Consider the following 11,270-nt stretch of genomic DNA (forward strand, 5'->3'; position numbering starts at 1 on the left):
CCCCCCCCCCCCCTACATTTTTAATGCAGCGATCGAGGAGTTCGGAGCGTTTGGCTCTCACACCATAATTCCTATTTTTATTACTCTCTGATGTATAAAAAATAACTGCTGTTTTCATCTCTCTCCGGCTTGCTCGCAGACAATCGACGCGGTAATCACCCAGGTTGGGCGCCGGAAGCCGTGGCAAGATATTCGCGCGCTCGCATCAGATAACCCCCGGTGCAAAGCCGCCTGACCCCACCGAGGCTCTTGCTCCTCTCCTCGTGCTGTCTTAGTCCCCTCTCGCCCCTGCTCCTCCGCGCCTGGACCCAATAAAAAAATTATCAAAGGAATTATAATACGAAACAATGAGAGTTCAGGAGAAGCAGATGATTATCATTTCGTGGATCCCATTTTTTTTGATAATCCGAATTGAGGGGGGAGGGAATGAATAAAGAGGGAAATGTTCGTGTGACTGCATCGATGAGCCGTTAATTTTATTTACATTCTACCCCAATACGGCTTCCTCCGGCAGCGGAGCGCGAGTTAAATACGACTCTCGGTTAGATCCGCAGAGATACGCATATCTAATCGCGAGATAGTAATCGCAAAGTTACATACTCGCAGGTTGCCGACAAGTGCGCGTGAGTGGCCATTGTCAATTTTTCCATCTTCAATTGCTTCATTTTCTAGGATTGTTTGTTTTTCAAACTGTCTTATTACTAAATTACTCGGGAAACTGGGGATGATGTCCCTAAAAACAGTGACGATGTCACTGAAAATTGGTGACAAAATCACGGAATTGCAGGATTTTGCACTCACTGAACTTCACAATGGCGAATCCCTACATTGTTAGAAAATTACTGTAGAAATTTCAAGAATAAAACATTCATTCAATTTACATTTAATTCATCTCCATTTTGGTACTCGAAAATCTGGTAATTTCTTTGAATATCCAATGAAATTCTAATTTCTCGATCCATATGACAACGAAAATGATGGAAAATAGCGAAAATTTGACAATTCAGGCCATTGTTTTCCTGAATTGTTAAGTTAATGAAAATTCAATTGAATTTAATGCTTAATTTTCAGAATGAGGTTTAAAAGTCAAGTTGCTCTCGAAATATCAATGATCGCTCATCATGAAAAAATGAATTTTATTGAATTTTCATGGCGAATGGGAATTTTCATGAACGATGTGATCTTAAATTGAATTAGATCCCACAACATTGAGAATTCAGTTGTAATCTTTACTACAAATGGAACAAATTTCTAACAGTGTAATAATTGGGGATAAATTCCTGAAAATCAGTGACATCTCCCTAAAAATCACCTTTTTTTCTGTGAATTGTAACTTTTAATTTCCCGATTTTCTGGAATTCTAGTGATGAAAATTGAAATGTCTAGAAATATTACTAAAACTCAAACGACTGCAACCAAAAATATCGAGAAGCTACTCACTCCTGAAATCACGGCGCCACTCTGGCATGAAATCATTCCGCAATCACTGAAATCAAGTGAGTTCAGCTCGCCGAAATCACGTGAAATCGTCTGAAATCAATGAAATCACCGAAATCAGAGACGCACTGGCGTAGTGCGAACCGTGCAAAGTAGTTAGTGATTTTGAAATTGACACGCCCCCCAACGATGATAATAAAATTCCGTACTCACTGCCATACTCTACTATTTAATAACTTTATTCATCGTGATTTCAGTGACTTTATTTTTTCTAAAATCACTACTTTCGAATTAATGAAATCATTCGAAATCACTGAAATCACCCGAAATCGATTTCATTTCGGAATCACGGTGTCACTCAATTATGAAGTGAGAAGCCCCTCGAAAAATAGTTACCACACGGGGCGAAATATTCAGTCAAAATTACGGAACAATTCACGTAATCCGCAATAGGGAATCGTTTTCCGGCAATTTTTATAGGAATGGAAGAGAAGAAATCACGTTCATTGAATTTTCAGGTTCATCACCGAACAAAGTACGAAATTGTCACGTAATTTTTCCCGAAGAAGTAAAATCTTACGGAAACTTCCCGACTTATTATACCTCTAAAATCAAAAATTCTTGAACGTTCAACAATTTTTATGAAGCTGCTGAGTTATTTCTACGTTCCATTCCGTAAAATTTCTCAATCGTTGGGGAAAAATTACGGAACGACTTGTCGTCCCCACAGCGGTGAGTCCTCAGACGGGTGGTTAATTTTTACGGAACAAACAGTAGAATTTACGTGGCGATTCGTACAATTTCAGTTGCGACTCACACTTTTTATTGAATTTTACTTCGCTCGCGGATTACGTTTCGAAACGTAATTTTTACCTTTTTTTTCTTGTAACTTTTATTGAATTTTTCTCTCCGTGCAGTATTCTACTACGTCATCTTTTATTAATGGAGAAAAATCATGCAGCCGCCCAATGTCAATGCAAACAATTCGCGTTCCGCAATGGCTTTCATCTGGGCACCTCAGCGTATTGAGAATTTGGAGCAGTAACCACGTCGTAAAAAGTTCTCAAACCGTTTTCGTATTTTTACTCTCATTTTGGATGCAGTTGCGTACACCATACGCTTATATGCAATTCAACAAAGAGTCGACTACACGATCGGCTCGAGAGGGGTCCCCCCGGAAGATCTTTCTCGGCCTCTGTGGCTGTGCGCGCGCGCGTCTCCCGCGGTGAAACGTACCATTTATCCACGTCAACCTCGTTCGCCGACACTGCGGCGCGAGGCGTCTCCGTATATATTTTCTTCTCCTCTCTACCACTCTGTCTTCCTATGTGCAACGATATAAACGATGAAACCCGGAGTATATAACCCCTCTTCAACATCATGCCGACTTGCACATGCGTTTTCCCTTGTACCGATGTACTGCGAGGTAATCTTGTGGGAATAGTGTACATGAGTTTACGATTTTAGAGGAGTCACGGCAAAAAAAAATTCGTAATAATTGGAGCGATAAAAATATGAATCAAGTGGATCAGAATAATTTGCGGAGGTTTGTTTTTGTATTTCGCACGGAGTGTTTTTTCTTCGCTTTATTGTTAGTGCACACGTTCATCGTTTACGTTGGGATAATTTTTACTTTATTTTTGTCTTCGTTTATTAATGCCGAAGCGATTTGTTTTATTTTGAAATAACACTGCACTGCAGTGGTGTATTTTTGACTGAATTTGTGGTACAATTTTTCGAAATTTTTATTCCGTCGAATTTCCACTGAAATTTCAAGAATTTTCGTTATTGATGATTTGGAATTCTATGGAAAAATCGATGGGGACAGTAAATTTCAGTGCAATTATGCCATGGAAATTGGTAGGAATCAGAAAGATTCTGGTAAATATATTTTTGAATTTTGAATTGATTGAATTGATACTGGATATACATATTTTGGTTGGAAATTCACATAAAATGGGAAATCTTCGTCTTCCTGCTGTTGAAAAATTTGGAATTCCACTGAATTTTCAGTTGTGCTGCCACTGTTAGAGATATGCTCTTGAAATTTCAAGTAAAAAAGCATAAAATTTTTAACAATCACTCATTCACACGAATTTTCAGGTTCACATAATAATGAAAATGATTAAATACCTTCCCATACCTGCACATAATAATGAAAATTCAGGCAACAATTTCCCTGAATTGTCAATCCACTGAAAATTCAGTTGGATGTGATATTCAATTTCCACAATGAATTTGAAAATTCTAGATGTCATTGAAATATCAGTGATAATCCAACATGGAAACCCCAATTATTAATCCAAATTCACAACATTGAGAGTCCAAGCGCAACTATTGCTTAATTTTTAAAAAATTTCTAACAGTGTACCCTGAGACCTTTAAAACTATCGGGTATTTGACAAAAGCTTCGTTGTAAACAAATGAAGATGTCAATGATTTTTCTGCCAAACTTGTTACAGTCGTTTCTTTGCAGGACAGCTTGATGAAAATATCCGATGAATGTGCATCAGGTAATAATTCAAGTAAAATCTACAACTTCGTCTTGAATTCTAATGGAATTATAAAAGAATGAATGAAATGCTCGATTATCCACCAATTAAAATTCGCTAGAAATATCACTTGATAACCATTTCCGGGTTTAACCCCAGAAAATTCACACGAAAAATTCAGTGCAACCTCATCAAGAGCTTTATTTCATTGTTTTCATATTTTGGTTGGAAATTCCAATAAAATAAGGGATTCTCATCTTCCTGCTGTTAAAAAATTTGGAATTTCATTGAATTTCCAGCTGTACTACCCTGAGACTTTGAAAATTATGAGATATTTGCCGACATCTTTGTTGTAAAAAAATAAAAAAAAAGTGTCAAGGATTTTTCTGCAAACCTTGTTACACTCGTTTCTTTGCAGAGCAGCTTGATAGAAATATCCGATGAATTTGCAGGTAATAATTCAAGTAAAACCTACAGCTTCGTCACAGCTTTGTTGTATTTTGCTAGAATTATCGAAGAATGAATGGAATTCTCAATTGTCCATCAATTAAAATTTGCTAGAAATATCACTTGATAACCATTTCCGGGTTGAGCCACGAAAAATTCACACGAAAAATTCGGCGCAACGTCATCAAGGGCTTTATTTCATTGTTTTCATATTTTGGTTGGAAATTCCAATAAAATAAAGAATTCTCATCTTCTTGCTGTTAAAAAATTTGGAATTTCATTGAATTTCCAGCTGTACTACCTTGAGACTTTGAAAATTATGGGATATTTGTCGAAATCTTCGTCGTAAAGAAATAAAAAAAAGATGTCAAGGATTTTTCTGCAAGACTTGTTACACTCGATCCGATGAATTTGCAAGTAATAATTCAAATGAAATCTCCAACTTCGTCTTGAATTCTAAAAGAATGAATCGAATGTTCGATTGTCCACCAATTAAAATTCGCTAAAAATATTACTTGATAACCATTTCCGGGTTTAATCCCGAAAAATTTATGCGAAAAATTCCGCACAACGTCATCAAGGGCTTTATTTCATTGTTTTCATTTCAGGTAACGGATGACGCGCACGCGCACCATTCACCATAGCTTCCACCCGGCGAATTTTTTTATTTCTCATTTCACACTGCTCACAGATTACGTACATTGTACCTATACCAGACCATGCATCCTGCGGTTCACTCGGATAGACGCTTGCGATAAACTCGGTTAATGCGGAAATTAACCGTTATATCTTTGCACTTATTTACACTCGTCCCGGTCGAGATAGCTTATCCAATGTCGGACGATATGTTTGTTCGTTAAATGTACCCCAATTCCCGACAAAAAAAGAAACTCAAACCTCACCCGACTCACAAACATCATCCCTTCATCGAAAAACCATAACCATAATTGAATTATATTTCTTCGTTGCAAAAATTTCAGTAATGCAACTTTTACGATTCAATTTAAATTAAAATAACTAGTGTTTTTACCACCGTCAGATGTCTCCCCCTGCTGGCACCTATCGAGCCCAGATGCTGGGAGCCTCTCGCCAGTAGCACAAACATCTCCATCTCACTCCCATCATTATCTCCGTCCTCTTTCCCAGACTGAGGCAAACGCCTCGCCTCGTCCAATAGCGCCCGAGCTTTATCGTCGAGCGCTCGCTCCATTGGTCAGTGCACGCAACTCCTATCGAGCGGCTGCCAACAAGCCGCGCCTAGCTTTCTTCCACTCTGGCTCTGCCTTTGGAATCTGTCTCGCTCGGGCTGAGACCCTCGGAAAACTTCCAGTTCTACCCCTCTCAAGAGTTGTTCCCTCTCGAGGGATATCTGACACCTACAGTATTTTTTTTCCATGCAATTTCCGATCCCCTACACTGTTCAAAATTTCTGTCTGAAATTTCCAGTACACTTTTTGGAAATTTTTCTCAAGTTTAATTACCACTGGAATTTCAGAGAATTTCGTAATTGAAAATTCAGAATTTCATCGGTAATTTACGTTCAGCGATTCAATACATTTCTTATTTTACTTATAATGTATAGAAATACCTAATTATACTAACCGCTGATGTGAAGATAATCTTGAATAGGTTATCATTTTTGTAATTAGTCATATTATTGGCTTCGTCTGTTTGACTTTGAAAGTAAATAAATAAAAAATAATAATTTCGTGGAAAAATCAAAGAAAATGGAAAAATTCAGTTCCAATTTTCCCTGAAAATAAATAGAAAAAATAGAATATATTTACTGGAATTTTTCGGACAGTGAGACTGAATGCGATTTAAGGAGAAACAAATTATGAAATTTCGTGATTTCACTGAAAATTCTGTGTAATTTGGAACTGACTATTCATATTAAATTAGAAATGCAAATAAATTGATTCCGGACTGTTCCAGAATTTTCAGTGAAAAAAATCGCATTCAGGGGACTGACGACTATTGATTCAGAAAGCGGGACCACAATTCTGTCATCCAGAATGAATGCAAGGATTCAAATGAATAGAATATTTGCTTTGTTTGTGTTTAGCATAAAAGTAAATTCAGAATTTTAGGCTCCAGCTGGAATTATTTGTGAAAATGCTGGGAAAAATGAGGATTCAGGGGTAAACGAAGGGATGGCGCGCAGACGCAGAGCGTCGGGACGCCGTAGAGATCTCGCCATAGTGTCTTCTCTCTCTGGCAACCCCCGTTGCAAAACCCCTCCCCATCGTCGAGTCCGTCGGGCGCGCTCGACAACTGCCACCCCTCTTCTTCTTCTCTCGTTCTGACGTCTCTGCCGCCGCCGGCGAGTTCCCGCTAGCTATAAACCCGGGTACACGGTGTCCAAAGCTCTACGAGCCGGACAATGTGTCTTTTTTTTGTAAATAAACCGCTGAATATCTCAGTCCACGCTATCTGACATTTTTCGGTTTCTATTGATGGTGTTTTTAACCATTTTCGGTGAATCGTCGGACAGGTGAAGTTGCTCGGTCCTCATGTTGCGGGGTTACGATGGACAATCAGTGGGTAAACACGTGGTGAACTGGTCTTTAAGGCGAGTCAGAGATCAACGGGAGAGATTAGGGGGACTCGGGATGGCTTGAGTGGTTCCGGGAAATTGTAATTTTTTTGATGAAATCTCGTGATTCGGGAGGCGAGTGGTGATGGGGAGAATTAAGAGGGTTTTATTCGTGGATTTTTATGAAAAGTGGAGGAACGGATTTTCGGGGCACTGTGCCGACGGTGACTGAAGCATCGGGCTCCTGGAATATGCAAAATGGCAACGAGCATATGTGAGTACTGAAAGAAATATATTTACATATTTGTTTGCATAAAAATTCTCCGGTTTATTCATTTCGTCTGTTTTACATCGAATTCTCATTAAATGTTTATTGAACATGAAACGACTCTCGCTCAAGTACATCAGACAACACGAGCTACAGATGATGCACACATGATTCGTTAAGTCGCAAATTACCAGCCCCCACATAATTCCAAAAGCCGATCGCACAATGCCTTAATTCCTTTTTTAAAAATTCGTGACCGCTTTAGGTCGTAAAAATCGTTATCTATTCCATCGGGGAAGATAAACGAGGAATAAATGATGAAATTATAGGCTTATATAATTTAATACTATGCAACAGCCGTGACTCATCATCCACGTTTGGCTCTTCATTTTTATTGCATTAACATCGTACAGTAATAAAACGCAAATTGAGTGATTTAGACGGGTTTGCGCGTCGGAAGCGATTATTCCACAATGCATTAACCATTTCAACGTAGAACGGAGATGAATCACATATTGCAAATTTAAAAATCATAAAAATTCTCATTCAACCCAACGATACGGGTAAAAAACAGGCAACAAGCAAGAAAGTAAAATTTTTTTTGAAAGGAAAATAAAAAAGTAGTAAAAAAACAGCAGTTGCCATTCAATATGAAGAAAGGAAGCCCGCATTTACTATTCAGCTACTTGTCCTCTTATTACCTCAAAACATATTGATGCTAGGCATATGCATAATGCATTATTTATTTCATATTGCAGATATAAAAACGATAAAAACCCGCATTCAACCCAAAAATACGAGAAGATAAGGAAAAAAAATTGAAAAATGCAACAAAAGTCAAATTTTCTCAGGCAACAAATGAAAAAATTCGTAAAAAAATAGTAGTGGAAGTGGAAAGTTACTACTTAGCTACACTGAGAAAAAAAATTATTTTTGCCAAATATTCATTTACTTCAGAGAAGTATCTATTTCTTCAAAATCGTATTTCTCCAATTGAGTCATTCTTAGGCGAGCCTGCTTAGGTATCAATTATGACAATCATATTGCTCCAGAGGATGACTATGCTGTACATGACCTTGGATGAATTCCTCCAATGATTATTCATTTTTCCTAAAATTCTTACTTTCCACAGGGAAGAATTTCGACTAATTTCTTAGTATTTATAATTATTGACGGAGTTCACTCCATGTCATAACTAACATGATGATCTTCTAGAGTAATATAATTGTCATAATTGAAACCTAATGAGGATTTTCTGGAAATGAGTCGATTGGAGAAATACGGTATTGAACAAATAAATGCTTATCTCAAGTAAATGAGTATATGGCAAAAATAATTTTTTTTCTCTGTGTACTTGTCTTTTCATTAACCCAAAACATACTGATTCCAGGTATTCCACAATGCATAAATTAGATGTTGCAATTATAAAACCATAAAAATAGGCATTTAGCACAAATTTGAGTCTCAGTCTGGACTATATATTTTTTCAGTAGATGTTGCGTCTAAACTAACATTGAGAATCATCCTGATTCCCCTCGCACCTACTCCCAAATCTTACCCAACAATATACTGTGACGTCACAAGATGTGGACGGCTCTATATACTTTCGTAGTTCGTGACTTCCGTCTTTTCTAATTATTTCAAATTTGAGTCACAGTAGTACCAATCAGAAGCCAGGCTTCCAGTATCTTTGCGATAACTATTCTCGAGTTATTGACACAGTTCTGGACATACGGATACTCATACATGCATGCAGATATTTTTTTTAACTCAGTGGAAAAAAAATTCTGATATCTGAAACTTATTGGCTTGCGACAAGTCTTTTATTTCAATTGCTTAATTCTCCCATACGGTGAGAAAAGTTGGAGAAAAAATTACCAAACAAGTCAAGTAACCGTGGAGCAAACTCTACTTCCAGCAATTTTTCACCTTAAATAGGGAAACAAGGGCGAAATTAATAGTGAATTTTACTCCGTTGGCCCGGAAAAATTTACTACACGGAGAGGAATGTTCAGTAAAAATTACGGAACTCACAATTCATTCACCGATTACGAAATCGACTCGGAAAATTCAAGTGACGGTGTCGTAATTTCTCACAGGAGATTCAGATAAGAATTACGTCAAAATTCCGTGACAATTCCGTAAAATTTCCTACAAACACATTTCGCTCCGGAATTACGGAAAAGATACGTAATTTTTATTGAATATTTCTCTCCGTGTAAACGTGAGGGTGATTTGTACTGAAACTGTTAAATTTACGCTACATTCCATCAAAAATTATCCCAGTGAACGTAAATAATTGCTCCAATTTTTCGTATAATTTTTCTGCAACGACGAATGATTCTTACCGAACCCGTGGGGTAAAAACTCACTTCCGTCCGTCCATAGATGTATTTTTTTACTGACAAATCGTCAGATATCCACTAAATACCAGTATTTTTTCGCTGAATTACAGTTCGCTCCACAATTACCATTCATATAGTCAAATTTGTCACGATTATCGAGGTAATTTTTATTCAACTTTTCTCCCCGCGCAAACATCTCAACTCATCGTGGCCCGAGAGCGATCTCATACTTTAAAATATTCTTGTACTCAAGTATGATTTCATTGCAAATGAACTTACTTCAAGTATTTATTGTTTTCATAATTTTTTTATGCACTTCCAACGTTTCGATACGTAATAATTCATGATTAACGCGGAGCAATAATGATAAATGAAAATTTATTCAAGTTCAGTGAAGCGCAAACATTCTAAAATTGAGCCATTGAAAATAATTTACTATTCTCAAGTAAATATGGTGTACACACACTGTTAGAAATTTCTTGAAATTTCAGTCTCAGCGTCACCTGAATTTTCGATGTTGTGAGGTTGAATTCAATTTCAAATGAAAGCGTTCACTAAATTTCTCGTTTATCTTGAAAATTCAAGAAAATTGGATTTTTCATGTCAAACAATCATTGATTCTTCGATGAAAGCTTGAATCGCCAAACTCATTGTGCAAATTAAACATCACATACAATTCAATTTTCAATAGATTGAGAATTCAGAAGAGTTGTTACCTGAATTTTTAAAATTTTCAAGGTTTTTCAGTGCCATATGGACCTGAAAAGCGAGGATTACTTTAATATTCAAGAAATTAACTGATTCTTTGTAACTTTGTCGTTGTCGAAACTTTCAAGCTTTTTCACTTGAAATTTCAAGAGTAATTTTCCAATAGTGCATTAAGAAATCTTTCGTGCATCATGAGTCCATAATTCATCACATTTCTAGGCGCTTCCACCCAAATTCAGGAAATCAGAAAAACATCACGATTACAAATCACCCACTCCAAAGAAAAAAATGGTAAAAAAAAATCCCCGTTACCCTTCAACCCGAAAAAAGGAAGCCGGAATATACTACTTAGCTACTTGTCCCCCATTACCCCGAAATATATGGATCCCAGGTAGGTAAAAGGCCGACGTCAGCCGAGGGAAGCAGATCATTAAAATTTCACAGGTACCCCAGGACCAAAACCGCTGAAAAAATCGACCCACCGAGAGCCCCGACCCCCAGCCGCCAAAAATAGCCCCCAACCCCTCAATTCCTAACTGCATCCTGAACCCGTGAACCTCCCCAAACCCCGGAGACACCCGCGAACGACATTGAGTTATCGCGAATGAGACGTTCGCCTCGGCTATACCAATTAGCAAACCTCCTCCCGACGATTCGAAACTGAGCTACTACTCCGGAATCCATTCATTAACGGGACGCCGGTCACGAATTGTTTTCATTCATGGATTTCTCGTGCGTATAGTATACAGGCGCGAGCACGCGCCTCCTGAGCGTGTCCTGAATGAACGAGACCGACGTGGCCGCGTCTTTACCTCCACCACACTCCACATCATCCAGTGGCTTCATCTCCCCTCTTCGTTCTCCCTGGTACATACACCTATTCCACTTTGTCTTTTTATTCTCCTGTTTGACCATTAAGCACCGGTGTTAGGTATACGTTAACGCGAATGACTTTGTTTCTACCATGAAGACGCGACGATACGGTCGATGATTTCAATCTGAAAAGCCGAGGATATCTTATCCCTCGCCACCCGTAA

At 38.0% G+C, this 11,270-nt stretch overlaps 1 protein-coding gene across 2 annotated transcripts in view; it reads left to right on the forward strand.

The window, feature by feature from the left end:
- The window catches only part of LOC107047738 (LIM/homeobox protein Lhx9), a 41,222-nt gene that overhangs the window by 17,879 nt on the left and 12,073 nt on the right, over positions 1-11,270 (forward strand). Inside the window, exon 1 of one of the 2 annotated variants that reach the window (XM_015270558.1) lies at positions 6,689-7,186. The exons of the other annotated variant lie outside the window; for it this stretch is intronic. The gene's annotated coding sequence lies outside the window, so the exon portion shown is untranslated. Of the gene's footprint in view, positions 1-6,688; positions 7,187-11,270 lie in introns of those variants that run through there. 2 annotated transcript variants of the gene reach the window in all.

The sequence above is a fragment of the Diachasma alloeum genome, unplaced genomic scaffold (genome assembly GCF_001412515.2).
Source record: "Diachasma alloeum isolate Michigan unplaced genomic scaffold, Dall2.0 Dall_scaffold_78908, whole genome shotgun sequence".
Taxonomy (NCBI): domain Eukaryota; kingdom Metazoa; phylum Arthropoda; class Insecta; order Hymenoptera; family Braconidae; genus Diachasma; species Diachasma alloeum.